The sequence below is a fragment of the Vulpes lagopus genome, chromosome 21, assembly GCF_018345385.1.
Source record: "Vulpes lagopus strain Blue_001 chromosome 21, ASM1834538v1, whole genome shotgun sequence".
Classification (NCBI taxonomy): domain Eukaryota; kingdom Metazoa; phylum Chordata; class Mammalia; order Carnivora; family Canidae; genus Vulpes; species Vulpes lagopus.
Window position 1 is genome coordinate 15,993,935 of NC_054844.1, and position 16,974 is coordinate 16,010,908.

The following is a 16,974-nucleotide window of genomic DNA, read 5'->3' on the forward strand; positions in this document are numbered from 1 at the left end:
GAGCCACTAAAAAATGATGGAGATATCATTAAGTGTACTGAGGAAGGCAAGAAGAAGCAATTTTTAAAGGAAGAACAAGATTTCAAATTTAGACATCTCTAAATTAAAATATTTATCAGTTATCCACATAGAGATATCGAATAGATATTTAGGAGAGAATTCTAGGAGCTAGATATAAATAGGAGAATGGTCAACAAATAGATATAGTTAAAGACAAGAGACTAACCAGGCACAGCTAATAAACGGTGGTACCTAGATTAGGATTTGGTTAAGTCTAAGCAAAGGTATGAAGGCACTGTCTACAGGGAGTGGATCTGAAAGCACAGCTAATATTTAACGATAAAGCCATTTCAGCTTCTTGCCTGGAAGGTGGATCAGGGATTGGGTATGGAAAATTTTATAATGAGAAGTTTGCTGCCAAAAGGAAAATGGAGGAATAATTTCTTACCTAAAATTCAGGTTTTTCAACATTAGGGAAATGATTGGGGTTAAATATGAAGCTGGACTGGCTGAGGACAGTAGATCAGAAAATAATATTTCAATGGATATCAGGGACATTAGGGAGAGCCAGATGTACAAATACCAAACTAGTGAGTGAGACCCCAAAAGAACAATATAAATGAGTAAACAACTGAGAAAAAGAATGTTATCTGAATTTATTATATTTTTATATATAGTGAACACAGTTACTCTTATGTATCCAATCATTTGGAAATCTTTGTGTGTCGATGTTGCTTGTATTTCTGTTGAGTCTTGTTCTAGGTGCTGTGTTGTCCTGTAAATTTTTTAATCCTTGAATGTGAACTTTTAGAATTCTTTGAACTTTTAGAATTTTGAAGCCTGAGTGAAAGGCGAGTGTCTCCCATGAAGGTCTACAGTTACTTCTGCTAGATATTGGAAGCACCATCAATCCTAAAATAAGACCAATAAATACTTAAGAGATTTTTGGAATCACAAAAGGAAGTGTGAATTGGCATTAGAATTTCTTGTGAGGATTGGTGTGTAGTGATGCATTCTCAGGAAAGATTTTTCTTTTCCTCCAGCTGGCTCCAAAGTCAGGACAAGACAGTTTCCATGTGCTTTTCTGTGGGGAAAAATGCACCCTCTCATTTCCCATCATGATATTTTCAGTCTCAGTGTCATCAGACTGTGCCAGTGCTATGGGAAGTCTCCATGTCTTTGCTTTGGAAGTTGCCAGAGTTTGACCTTTGTCTATAGGACAAAACTGGCTTCCATACTGACTTCTCTGGATTTCTCTTTTCCATTCAGTTGTTGCTGCTGCGACTCCTCCTCCTCCTTCTAGCTCAATGATACTTTTAAACATATATTTTTAAAATATACACTGTGCATTATTTTATAAAAGATGTCCAGAGACTTTTTATCAGGTCTTTTATTTGTTTTCCAACGAATATATTGCTATACTCATTATCTTTACAAGGCTAGACACTGGGCATATAATTAAATCACTTATCCATGCAGTTAAAATAAGCCTTTATGGTACAGACTTCAAAATTCTGATTCATGTAATAGGTTCTAACTTAAATAATGAATACAAAATTGGTAAGTTCTAGCTTATTCATTATGGTGTATATTCAGAGTAAGTGGGCTTTAATCTTGGCTATGCTATTTGTCATGTTCCTAAAGTTAAGAGGACAGTGCTCTATAACTCATCTATATTCTCAGCAAAGTATTATGGTTTTAATAAGGGCAATTTCATCATTAAGTATAAAATTGGCATGAAATGGCAGAGTAGTCTTTGTAACTTGCTTCTGTGATAAAAACAGACATGCACTCTGGGACTGTCCATCTGGCTCCTTCAGTGATAAATTAAAATTTGATTTTTAATTATCTCAATATTCATCATTAACAATTACTTTTGGACTAAAAGAATGTAACTTTTTTTTTTCAAATTTAGAGTTTTCTTCCTCAACTTCTGGGTAAATGTCTTTCTGTCTCATTAACTTATTGCATGTATCCACATAGAAGAAGAGATTACCTAAATATTTATATCTCATGTTTTGTGTATCTTTCTGTAGATTAGTACTTAAATGACCTAAGACATACAGAAATACAGAAAATTAGAAAATAAATGCTATGATTATTTTTCTTGCAGGTTTTTCTGCCTTCCCAGATCATCAGAATGATTGGTAGTAAAGCTGGTGGTCAGTATAGACAACTATTATTCCATTTATTATCACTGATATAGACTGCCATCGATCTTTTTGTTATTTTATGCTCATTTGCATCTTTATGGGTAGAATTCCTTTTTTTGGGGGGGGGAACTGAATTGGTCTTTAGTTGCAGTTCCATGTTTGTAGAGAATATAATTTTATTTGCAAAGCTGATTATCAGGATTTTTTTTTTTTTTTTTTTTTTTGCCATGACTGCACTCAGCATGCCTGAATAGGCAACATTGAATATTGAGCAATAGTTTAAAAAATAAATGGGAATATAATGTATTGACCAATGTCAAGCTAAGGCAAGGGCATTTTTTTTTCTTTTCATTGATATGACAGATTTAACATTCAGATTATGATGTAGCCTTTGACTTTGGCTCTAAGCTCATGGAAATAATTCATCTTTTTTTGAGAAGTATTGAAACTAGTGTTTAACCCACTTTAGTGCTGGCCACCAGGTGGCAGATATAATAGTTCTCAGGTTAATAATGAAAAAAATTGGAGGGGCTTTCTTTTATCATATGTTGACATCAGAGCTACTTTAGTGTTAAAATCTTAGAATATTATGTAATTTTACTTTTCTTTTTGTGTGTGGACCTGAATAAAACCAGGTATTTGGAACATTGGTGCCATCTGCACAATTCATATTGCCACTTTAATGCACATATTCAAGTTTTGAAAGGGGACTTTTTTTTTTTTTAACCATTCCAGGTTCTTGATTAGTTGATTGAATCAAAGCAAAACCAACCATGAACATGTGGAAGTCGACTACTGGGTAAACCGAAACCATTAAGAGTGAAGAGGGTCTCAAATGAAGAGTTTAAAAATGTTGCTGAGGAAGAGAAAAAAGGCTGACAAAATTTTCCACAAATTGGTTCTCCCACCCTTAGTAACAGCCAGTTTTCTCAAACATGAAAATTATTTCCAAGAAGCAACTTTATTGCTTTTCCTTACAATTAGAAAAAAGGAGGCAGTGGTGTTCAAATGATGCTTGACAGCCTGGGTAACAAGCACCAACCATCTGTGCTATAGCAGCACTGTTTGTATTTTTAATGTTTACACATACAGCAAAGATAATTAAAAATAACTATAATTAAAAATGATTACAACAAATTACTTTTCCCTCAACGGTAATATGTGTCTGTTAACTTATAAGTTATTTACTAGAGTAACCTTTATGCAATCTAACAAGAAAGCATTACAATTCCTGCCTTGTTTCGAAAGTTTATAGATTTGGAGGAGGGGAGATTTTCCTAACCATGAAACCATTTGGCTTAAAGTACTTCACAAACAATTGATATTATAGGAATTATTTCTGCATTGATAATATAGGATTTTTTTTTCTCTGAAGAAAAGATTAGATGTGATTTCTTTTCCTAGAAAATATAAAGTAAAATTACTAGGGAGATTTAAAACAATTAATTTTTCAAAATATCATATAAGGCCATTCCATCAGGAACAATACAACTTTTTCCCTCATTTAGAATTTCGGAACCTTTGAATATCCTCAAATTACATTCTTTAAAGAAGATGCTGGTTAATAACAGAAGCTAAATAGTCTTTCCAGGGAAGAATAGAGAAGATGATATAATCTTTGTAGAAGGGCTTGAAATTTAGCTAGGAAGTAAAAGTTGAGGACATGACCCTTGGAACTAGACTGCCTGGATTCTAATTCAACATCCTGCATTTTCTAGGGGTGGGTTAATGACTTATGTGCCTCAGTTTCCTCAACTATATACCATGTGGATTATAATAATGTATTTCGAATTGTTGTGGCAAGGATTGAGTTAATGCACATAAATGCTTGCAAAAATGCATGTACATGCATTTAATAGAAATATATCTTTACTTATATTTGCAGCTAGGGAGAGGCTTATTCCTATGTCTTTTAGGTTTTTATACCCTCATGCCATTGGCTTTTGCTAAATTATCTGTATCCTACTTATGTTTGACAAAGGAGACTCTATCTATAGCCTAGTTTAAATTCAAGGTACAGGGTGTGTCCATGCCTGTTGGATTCTGTTCTGAGGATTTCAAGGGGAGCCTGAATGAGGTTGGGAGACAAATTAACTTTTTTTTCTGGGACAATTAATGTTATTTTTAATTTTTTCAGCTTTATTGAGTTATGATACAAAATTTTTCTATTTAAAGTATTCAGTGTGTTGTTTTGATATATATATATACATGGTGAAATGACTAGCACAATCAAGCTATGTACACATCCAACAACTCACATATTTACTGCGTTGTGTTTGTGTGTGTGTGTTTGTATGTATGAGGAAAGATTATTAAGTATAGTCACCATGCTGTACATTCGGTCTCTAGAACTTATTCATCTTATAACTGAAAGTTCATAACCTTTGACTAACATCTCCTCATCCCCCCACCCCATCCCTAGCCCCTGATACTATCATTCTACTCTTAGTTTCTATGAGTTTTGATTTTTTATAGTATACATATAAGTGAGATTGTGTAGTATTTGTCTTTCTGTGTCCAGTGTATTTCACTTAGCACAATGTCCTTCAGGTTCATCTATGTTGTTACAGATAGCAAGATTTCCCTTTACTTCATACCACGACTAACTTGTATTACCTTTTATTTTTTTAGTTTAGCCATTCTAAAGGTGGAATTGATAGCTTATTGTGGTTTGATTTGCATTTCTCTGATGGTTAGTGAAATTGAACACCATTTCATATACCTCTAGGGCATTTGTATTACTTCTTTTGAGAAATGGCTGTTCAAATACTTTGCCCATTTTTAAAATCGGGCTTATTTGATTTCTTGCTATTGAGTTGAGTTCCTTATATATTTTGGAAATTACTTGTTTATTGGATACAGGCATACCTCAGAGATCTTGTAGGTTGAGTTCCAGACCACTGAAATACAGCTAATATTACAATAAAGTGAGTCAAATATTTTCTTTGGTTTTCTAGTGCATATACAAGTTATGTTTATGCTATATTTTAGTATATTAAGTGTGCAAAATATGTCTAAAATGTACATATCTTAATTATAAAATATTTCATTACAAAAAAATACTATCATTATTTGAGCTTTCAGTGAGTTGTAATCACTGATCACAGATTATCACAACAAATATAATAATGAAAAAGTTTGAATTATAGTGAGAATTACCCAAATGTGACACAGTGATATGAAGTGAGCAAATGCTGTTAGAAAAATGGCATTGACAGGCTTGCTAGACCCAGGATTGCCACAAACCTTCAATTTGTGTGAAAAAAAAAAGAGACACAAACGGAAAACAAACAAAAAACACAGTATCTGTGAAGCACCATACAATGAAGCACAATAGAATGAGGTGTGCCTGTATATGGTTTGCAAATATTTTCACTCATTCCATAGACTGTCCCTTCACTCTGTTGCATGTTTCCTTTCCTTTCCTTTTTAGATTGGTCCGATCCCATTTATCTTTTTTTTTTTTTTAATGACTGTGTTTCTGGTATTATACCCAAAAAGTCACCCAGACTAATGTCAAGAAACTGTATTCTAGTAATACTTTACAGTATCAGGTCTTAAATTTAAGTCCAATCCATTTTGAGCTTATTTTTATGCATGGTGTGGGATAAGAGTTCTATTTCATTCTTATTCATGTGAATATCCAGTTTTTTCAATTCCATTTGTGGGGAGACTATCCTATCCCCATTTTGTATTATTGACACCTTTGTTAAAAATCAGTTGACTGTAAATGTGTTATTTCTGGTCTCCCTCTTCTGTTTATTGACCTATGTATTTGCTTGTATGCCAGGTTTTATGCATACTGCTTTAATTACTGTAACTTTGTGGTATATTTTGAAATTAGGTGGTATTGTGGGCACCTGGCTGGCTCAGTTAGTAGAACATGTAACTCTTGATCTTGGGTCATGAGTTGAAGTCCTGCAATGAGGATAGGATTTGCTCAAAAAAAATAATAATAATTGAAATCAGGTAGTGTGATATTTCCACCTTTGTCCTTGCTAAAGATTGGTTTGTCTCTTTGGGGACTTTTGTGGTTCTCTATGAATTTTAGTATTATTTTTCTATTTTTGTGGAAAATTCCATTGGAACTTTGATAAGGATGACAATAAATCTATTGATTTCTTTGGGTTGTGTGGGCATTTTAACAATATTAATTCTTCTAGTCCATTAGTACAAAATATCTTTGCATTTGTTTGTGTCTTCTTCAATTTCTTTCATTACTATTTTATAGTTTTTCTTATAAACAACTTATACCTGCTTAAATTTATCCCTAATTATTTATTCTTTTTGGTGCTATTGTAAATGGGATTGTTTTATTAATTTCTTTTTCACAAATTTATTATTAGTGTGCAAAAAATGACTATTTTTGTATATTGATTTTGTATCCTGCAACTGTACTGAACATGTTTATTAGCTCAAATAATTTTTTTGGTGGCATTTTCAGGGATTTCTATATGTAAGATCATGTCATTTGCAAACAAACATATTTTACTTCTTTTTTTCTGATTTGTATGTTTCAAATTGACTTTTCTTGCCTGATTACTCTGACTAGGACTTCCAGTATTATGTGAAATACTGGGCTTCCAGTATGGGAAGACTGGGCTTCCTTATCTTGTTCCTGACCCTAGGGGAAAAGCTTTCAGCTTCTCACCATTGAGTATGTTGTTAACTGTGGCTTTATGTTTAAAAAAAAAAGAGCTCTTAGTTTAGTCGATCTTCTCTATTGTTTATCTAGTTTCTATTTCATTTATTTCTGCTCTTATATTTGTTATTTTCCTCCATCTCTTAACTTTGGTCTTAGTTCTTTTCATAGTTCCTTGAGGTATGGAGTTAGGTTATGTATTTGAGATCTTTCTTTTACCTTAATATAAGGGTTTATTGCTTTAAATTTCTCTGTTAGAACTGCTTTTCCTGCATCCCACAAGTGTTGGTATATGGTGTTTCCATTTTTATTTGTCTTAAAATGAGTTTTGATTTCCTTTTTGATTCTTTTTTGACCTTTTGGTTGTTCAGGAATATGTGTGAGTGTTTACATATTTGTGAATTTTCCAATTTTCTTTCTTTGATTGATTTCTACTTTCATACTACTGTTTTCAGAAAATACTCTTCATATGGTTTCACTCCTCAATTTGCTAAGACTTGTTTATACCCTCACATATGATCTATCTCCTGAGAAATGTTCTGTGTGCACTTGAGAAAATGTATTCCACTGGCATTGGTTGTAATGTTCTGTATATGTCTGTTAAGTCCACCTGGTATAAAGTGCAGTCAAATACAATTTGCATTTTTGATTTTCTATCTGGATGATAGTCCACAGTTGAATAAAAATATAGCTACTCTTGCTCTAAGTACCTGTTTACATGTAATATCTTTCTAAATTCTTCACATTTATTTGTGTGTCTTGAAAGCTGAAGTGAGTGTCATGCAGTCAACTTATAATTGGATTTTGTTTTCATACATTTATGCATTCTGTGTCTATTGCTTATAAAATTTAATCCATTTATAGTTAATTATATGTAAGAACTAAATATTGGCATTTTCTTCATTGTTTTCTGGCTCTTTTGTATTTTTGTTTTTCTCTTCCTCTTGCTGTGTTCCTTTGTGATTTTATGATTTTTTTATAGTGAATGCTTTGATTTTTTTTCTCTTTTGTGTGTTCACTGTAGGCTTTTCTTTTTGGTTACCACAAAGTATATTTTATACTTACATAAATAGAGCAACTATTTATAGTTGATAACAACCTGGATATAAAAACTCTACACTTTTCCACATTTTGTTTTTGATGTCACACTTTACATCTTTTTATATTGTTGGTCCATTTACAAAATATTAGACTATAGTTATTTTTAATTCTTTGCCCTTTAACCCTTATATTAGAGTCAAAAGTGATTTATACCACCATTACAGTATTAGAGTACTCTGAATTTGACTACATGCTTGCCTTTACTAATAAGTTTTATATTCTCTTATATTTTTATGTTGCTAACTAGCATACATTTATTTTAGTCTGAAGAACTCTTTTTAGCCTTTTTATTTTTCCTTAAGAGTTATAGTGGTAATGAAATCCCTTAGCTTCTGTTTGTCTCAGAAAGTCTGTAGTGCCTGATGATGGCCACTGCACTCCTACCAGACCACAGTCCCCACCAGAAATACAACAATTTGCTATTGGAAGCATATCTAACACTGCAGGATACCAAAAATATGTTTTAATTATGCTATACTCGGGATCCCTGGGTGGCGCAGCGGTTTAGCGCCTGCCTTTGGCCCAGGGCGCGATCCTGGAGACCCGGATCGAATCCCACGTCAGGCTCCCGGTGCATGGAGCCTGCTTCTCCCTCTGCCTGTGTCTCTGCCTCTCTCTCTCTCTCTCTCTGTGACTATCATAAATAAATGAAAATTAAAAAAAATTTTTAATTATGCTATACTCCAACCTAGAACCAAGGAATTATCTAGGAACTGAGAACAGATTCTAGTAATAACAACTCCATTTTTTAAGAGTTCCTATTATTTGCAGCAGCTAAAGCTTTCTTGTCTACCTGTTCAAATTCAGCAGGATGATTCTTTCTTTTTAAGGCATATTCTTTCCTGAGAGACTAGACTGTTATTCAGCTTTCTCTGCAAATGGTCTTCCACCAGACTGTGCCAGTGTTTGCAAATCATGCTCATATATGTCTGTACCTCAATAAAAGTCATACTTAAATGTAAGTCCAGAGCCTTCTTAATCCCTACAAATCACTTTCCTTTAGATCAAACACACTAGTCCATGTAAAATGTCCAGTTATGCTACTTAAATACATTATCAGTTGAAAGAAATTTTAAAATATATTTTGGTCACAGATCACTCTGTCTTTAATATTTTTTAATAATTCAGGTTTGAGAAACTTCACAGAAAGATTCTAGTTTAATTAGATTTAGGTAATCCTTGATATTCTACCTTTTTGTGTGTGTGTGTGTTTTGCTGAGCACTTCCTTCTCTTCTCTTTTCCTTATCTCCATTCAATTTTCATTTTTGCTGTCAAGTGTGGCTATTTTTATGGAAAAATATGTTGAAATACTAGTCCAGAATGCTTTTCTTCAGAATTATGTGAGTCAGAATAGCACTTAAAGCTTCTTTTTTAACAAACTGTATGTCTAGTAAAAAAAAAAAAATTAGGATGTGCAAATTGTGTATATATATATATATATACATATACACACATATATATACATATATAATTTATATGTCCGTACATATATGAGCATGATTTATAATATATATGTGAGATCTCCCTAAATTATAGAGTAAATATATTACATGTATTTTTATCAGATGGCAATGACTTTCATATGCTTGTGCTTAACATCCTCCTAATTCTCTTGGGTTTAACATGAACTCAGATGCTTTCCTATTTGATACTATTGCAGAAATAATGGGATAGAGCAAAGACAAATTAAAATAATGGAATTAATATTTATTAGTATATAATGCTATGAACTAAGTGGAAAATATTTGGGAATTTTTTCATTCTTTCTCCAAGGGACTAAGTTGGAGAAGAGTGGTGAGAGGAGCCTACTGTGACCCATTCACAGTTACCTAGTATTATGACTTTCATTTTAATGGTAGATATGGGGAAACAAAGACATGGGTTGCCACAAGAAAACTGAAAATTTGTAGATGACATTTCATTTTATAAGAAAATAAAAACAATTACGTATCTTATATGTTTACAACACTTATCCATAATAATAAAATGTTTGTTAAAACTAATAATTCAACAAAACTAAAATATTTAGCTTCAACATACTGTTTAATCTTTATATTATTGGGGAGGTATGATGAGAGGAAAGTTTAGTGTAGTGCAGAAATAGAAAATCACATTAGAAGAGCACTGCTGTCATGTCATGTCATGTCATGTCATGGACATAAAACCTTATCAAATGTTTATATTGTAAAATTCCTGTCCACAAAGGCTGAGAAAAACTCAACCAAAGCCAAGTTCTGGACCAACAGCAGTAATATATGTGTGTTGTTTCTGTGGATACTTCAAAGTGGGCAAGTCTAAATGGCAGTTGGCAATACCAAGGTAAGAAAAGCCAAGGTCAGTATGCAAGAACAAGAGCCCCATATCAAGGCCAAGAAGCTTATATTTTGGTATAACGTGAGTTGAGTGAATATAAAGGAGCAGTCATTGAAGAGTATAGGGTCATGAACAAGGTTGAAATTCTGGAATTCACTTTCAATGTTATTGATTCCTGATATGTTGACAGAGAAACTGACTTCATAAGTCAGAGAAACTGATCAACATAAGTTGGAAAGCTACAGATGATTACATACTACTCTTAGGGTAAAATTGGTTGGCAAACACTTTTTAGTGAGAATTGATTAAATAGAGTATTTATTATCAAGTGTGTACCAAAAACTATAGAATGAATTGGAAATTCAACAGTGACCAAGACATGGTCCTTGCTCACACCTGGAAATAAGAAATTGTACCACACTTGTTGAATAGTATAGTGAAGATTATTAGAAGGTAATGTGGGAGCCTAAGTGGCATCATTGCATTTGGTCTCAGATGACCAGGGAAGACTTTAGCTAGATAATGAGAAAAGCTCTCACTCTATCATACTGGTAGGATGAATAATATGGGGCTGATGCAAGTGTGGAAAGATAGATTCTGGGATCCCAAGTCTTCTTTTCATGTATTGGCATGGGGATTCAGGTAATACTGCTGATTTTATGAGACACAGGAAAAGTTCCTCCTACTTACTTATTCTTTCACGGATAAAGAGGTCTTTAGTACTTTGCCACATTTAGTGTAAAGTGACAATTTGAATTAAATAAAATTATGAAACATAGTAATCCCAACTTTTTTACAGCTATTTTAAAATTTTACTCCAGAAAGTGAGCACAAATCTATGGTTGATCATAACAGGATGTTGACTTAGTGTTGACAATAATATAAAAGCAAAACCCAAATAAAAAAAATCTGTCAATTTCTTTCTCTTGACTAGATTTCAAGTGGAATGTGTTAACAAATCATGTAAAACAATAATGCTAAAAAAAATCTGTTTAAGAGGATTTGTGTTGAGTATGGAAAAGTAAAAAATATTGTAGAATGTACAGTGTAAAATATGTCTAGATTAATGAATAAAGGATAAAAGAATGTAAAGAATAATGACAGTGTAAGAGACTAAAATTTGAGAATGGAAGGAAGTAACAGCTGTATTTTTTATTTTCTACATATTTTTTCCTTTTTAAAAAAGATTTTATTTCAGACAGAGAATGAGAAAGAGAGAGAGTGTGTGTGTGTATGCATGAGCAGGGAGAGAAGGGACAGAAGGAGTAGCAGACTCTGCTGAGCAGGGAGCTCAATGTGGGGCTCCATCCCAGGACCCTGAGATCATGACCTGAGCTAAAGGCAGACACTTAACCAATTGAGCTACACAGGTGCCTCCTCTCTTGCATTTCTCAAAAATTAAAAAAAATAACTTTTTTTCACATGGGCAATCTATAGATTTTAAATACAATAGTAATCTGTGTTGTCCTTGTTTTAACAAGAAAATGTGCATGGGTTTTAGAAGTTGTAGGATGGAAGTCATTTATGATCTATAAGGAAAAATAGTAGTTGTCTCTAAGAAACACAGATTATGACTTAATAAAATATATTTTCTCAATGTTCTGTGCCAAAAGATTTATGAAGTGAAAAAAATACATCTGCCTCTTTCCAAATGTGGCTTCGCTTTCAAGAAAAGTATAATTTAGTGTGGTGAAGAGCTTGTCATGGTATTGACAAGAGGTGAAGGCCTGGTATTCAGGCCCTGGGAATAAGTTTCCACGAAGTATCTACTCTTACACAATGCTTAAAGATAGCTGTTTTAAAGAAATTTCCACATTTCCCTTTAGTCATTTATTTATTTATTCTTGAAATTAGGGATGAAGGTAGTTTAAGGTAAAAATGATGAAATAAACTGGAAATCCAAAATTAGCAAAGTATATATATGTATGTATGCATAAATAGACTCTTTCAAACACAAGCTTTATTTGTATCTTTATTATACATATGTCTGTTTATTGAGTAATGAAATTGATTTTTCAAACAAACAATAGTAGAACCTACATAACCAGTGAAATGTTAAACTTCAAATCATTCTCCCTGGGAATTCATACATTTATTCTAAATATGCTACTATTTTTCAAATCATATTTAGAATCACTCTTTTGAGACATTTTTTAAAATTACTATTTTACTAGCCACACAAGAAAATTCATCTTTGTATGTTATAATTAAATCACACACTTTAGAAACCAAATGCTATATTATCCAACTTTATCTATCTTCATGCCAATCCTCGCTGTGAAATATTTCTCATTATTACTAGAAAAGAAAAATCAAAAACAGAGTCAAAAGATTAAGATTTACCTGTAGAGAGGATATCTTTGATAAGTGAATAACAACATGAAATATTAAGTGAATTCAAATATATGTATTTTTAATTTGGTAGATAATTTTAAGAGTTTCAAACTGATAAATCTAAGCATCAGTAGAAGTCTGCAACTCAGGACTTAGCCATCGAAGATGGGACTAGACTCATTTGGAAGAGTAAGTGCTTTTATGCTTATTCAAAAAACATCACATGGCTTTAGTAGCACACTGTGTAAATAGAAAACAGTGCTATGCACATAAAAATGAGTATAATGAGCATGTCCTTTACCAAAAGGAAGCAATTATACTTAGTAGCAAGTAATTATTTTAGTGAAAAGTACATTTGCTTTTCAATTTTATTCCATGCTAGAATTTGAGCTGAAAGTGATCTTGGAGACCATTTAGTCCCAACCACTCATTACTTTATAGGAGAGGAAAATATGGCACAGAGAAAGAGGTTAGATGCTTTGTTCATGATTATATAGTCGGTCATAAGTCTTAGGCTAGAATTTTGGTCTTTGAACATTAATACAAGATTCTTTCCACCATATTTTGTTGCATCCCTATTAGGATTCATTTCATATGAAACTTACACGATGTAAGGAGATTTTTAAATGTTAAATTATAGAATATGCTAATGTGTCTTTTGTGGACTTTAAAAAGATAAAGCAGCACTGTTCAGTTTGTTTCACAATACTGAAAACACTGTACTTTTTAAAAGTCACATGTGGGTGATTCTGAAATGCGGATCACTTGTGGGATAGTCTAGCTTCTTTTTCATCAGTCACGCTGCTTGTTTTATTATTTCACTTAGACCAAACAGTGAAATCCAAGTGTTCATTTCTGATTCTATTCAGTTTTTCACCCTGACACTAATACTTGTTGTGAGCTTTTGATTTATTTTTTCATGGCCAGTACTTTGTTTCCTTGGGGGATTTTTTCCAAAATCTTCAGGAAAACTTTTGTTTTCTTTGCATTTTTTAATTGACTACCTTTTACAAATCCATATTTAAAACACTCAAAATCATAAGTAGAAAAAAGTTTGTATTATCTTTGTACAAATCATGTTTAGAGACTTTTAGTAATGAAGTATATTTACTATTTGTACTCAACTGCTTTTTAAAAAAATTTTGATTAGTTAATAGACTGAATAGTCCATTAGTGTAGATAATAGACTGTTCCATGATTTTCCCTTTTTATCACAATCCTCAACTTTAAATTTCCAAAGCTCAAACTTGTGCAAGGGTACCTTGCATGTTGAGTGTGTTGTCTTTCCACATAAACTGACCATGAGGTATGAAGAGGAGGACGGTTGGTGGAAGTACAGGAAATTTGCTTTATTGAGATACAACCATAGTCTTTAAGGATATGTCAACCTACCCACAAAAAGGGAAGGATAGAAGAAGTACATAATCTGAAAAATGTTTCATTCAGAAATAATGAAAGTTTTAGAAAACTCTGCTTTATTATTATCAAAAAAAGATGCAAAAAGACATGGTCTCTACCAAACAAAAAATAGAGAACCATGAGGCTGAGACAAGGCAGAATAGCTAACACAGTACATAAAACAATCATTCAGATTGTAGGGCAACTAAAACAGGATCAGAATAAAATCCCTCTTGAAGGAAAAAAAAAGGAAAGGCTTGACCTTTTAGAAATGAGTAAGAATTGGTAAGATGAAAGTAATGGGTTATTTGTGTGAAGAGGGTGTTCTAGACAGAGAAAGCAGCTTGTTTAAACATCTTTTTTTGTTTTAATAATAAATTTATTTTTTATTGGAGTTCAATTTGCCAACATACAGAGTAACACCCAATGCTCATCCTAAACATCTTTAAATAAAGGAGGATGTGTGGCCCTGATCAAGAAAATTTAATCTATTATGCATGGGATGTAGAGTGTTGGGAAAGGTGGCCACAAGTAAGCAGAATCAATACTTAAAGGATCTATGCATTTTTTAAAGGAATGTGTTCTTTATCCTTAGGGCAGTGTGAATCATTTGAAGAGATTTCTTTATTATAGAATTGACAACAAAACTTGTTTTAGAAAGATTACTCTAGATGCGATGTGGAAAACAGACTGTGCCTGGAGGCCTCAGCATCACCTAAAAAAGAGTTCATTTCAATCCACAGAAGCCAAGATGGTGGCTTGGACAAGGTTAATACTGATGGGATTGGAGTGAAGTGATTGGATTCAAGAACCATTAAAAAGATAAACTAAAAAAAAAAAAAAAAAAAACAGTTGGTGATTGAATGTAACAGAGGAAGGGAGGGCAAAAAAATAAGAACAATACCTAGATTTTTAAGTTAGCTACCAGGGTGAATGGCAGTGCCATTTAATAAGCAAGGAGATGTAGAATAGAAAGAAGCATGGTCTTTTGGAAAGTATAGATTTATCATGTTGTGTTTCAGGTATAATTATCACAAGTATATCTGTGTGTGTGATTATCAAGTGGCAATATCTAATATGCCCATATGATATATAGGTCTGGAACTCAGAAGAAATACCTAGGATAGAGATGCAGGTCTTACAATTGGTGGTGGTGGGGCATGATATGTATATATTTAATATACTTATAATTTATACATATTATATTTAAATATATTATTAATATGAATTATATAAATACACACAAATATATACTATATACTATATTATATAAATATATATGTGTGTGTGGCATATGCATATAAGGTAATATATTATTAATTGATAAAAAGGAATCAAGTATTGTTGTAAACTACAGTTATACATGAACCTCTAAGATGTTATGCTAAGTGTTGTGCCTGCAAAGAGTAAGAGGAAAATATAGTGTAGTATGCTAGAAACCATAAGAAAGGTGTATTTCAAGAAGAAAGGTATATAAATGGATAAGAAAATTGTAGTATTTACATACAATGGAATATTATTCAAGCATAATAAGCACTGAAGCTACAATGTAGATGAAACCTCCAAAGTATGCCAAGTATAAGAAGCCAACGTAGTACATATTATATGATTCCATTTGACATATAAAATATCCAGAATAAACAAATCTATAAATACAGAATGCAAACTGGTGGTTACTAGGGTAGAGATGGGGAGAAACTGTTGAATGGGTAAAAGATTTTGTTTGGACTGATAGAAATGTTTTGGAGCTAAATAGAGGTAGTAGCTGTAGAACACTGTGAATGAACAACTGCCACTGAATTGCTCATTTTAAATTGGTTAATTTTATGTTTTCTGAATTTCACCTCTAAATTATTTTTGAAACAAGAAAAAAAAAGGAAGGTAAATGGTAAAAAAAAAAAAAAAAAAAAAAAAAAAAACAACAACAACAAAAAAAAACAGAAGCCACTGTGAGATCAAGGCAAATAAGGAATGAAATTTTCCATTTTTTAAAAGATTTTATTTATTTATTCATGAGAGACACACACACACAGACAGAGAGAGAGAGAGAGAGAGACAGAGAGAGAGAGAGAGAGAGGCAGAGACATAGGCAGAAGGAGAAGCAGGCTCCCCGCAAGGAGCCTGATGTGGGACTCAATCCTGGACCCCAGGATCATGCCCTGAGCCAAAGACAGATGCTCAACTGCTGAGCCACCCAGGCATCCCTTCCATTTGTTTTAAAGAGCACTTATTGGTAGTATAGTAAAAGAGGTCAGTTTGTACTGGGTTGAAGAATGAATAGGGTATTAAGAAGTGGAAATTTTGAGTATTGAATCTGTGAAGAAATTTGACTATGAAAGGGAGGAAAAAAATTCATTTAATGTGTTTAACTGTCACAGCATTGACATACTAAAAAATGAGGGACTGTATTTGAGAGCTACCTTTCTTGCATAGAAAATATTGTGCTAGGGGGATCCCTGGGTGGCGCAGCGGTTTGGCTCTTGCCTTTGGCCCAGAGAGCGATCCTGGAGACCCGGGATCGAATCCCACATCAGGCTCCCGGTGCATGGAGCCTGCTTCTCCCTCTGCCTGTGTCTCTGCCTCTCTCTCTCTCTCTCTCACTGTGTGCCTATCATAAGTAAATAAAAAAAGAAAAAGAAAATATTGTGCTAGGAACCATATTGGTAAACCTAACAGTGGTAGATTGTAAGATTTCCCAACCAAGTCTTTGTGTTTTCTAATAGGACATGAGGGGAGAAGTCATCTAATGAAAGTAAGGGAAGAGAAAAAACAGTAGAAATACAGGGGGAGTCGAGGAAGCTTCAGAGTCTTTGCGGTGAATTGGAATGAAAGTTGTGAAACAGTGTGTTTAGCCCTGTGGGTTTGAAGAGCTTAGATTTGGAGTGGCCAAATTTGCTGGATTAACTACTTGCTCCTGAAGTTACCATCTTTTTGGATACAGGTGCAGAGAATATGGCTAATACAATTGACAATGTGAGTAGCTGTTGGACAATCACTTCTCTTTCTTATGACATTGTCTTTGGTTTATCTTT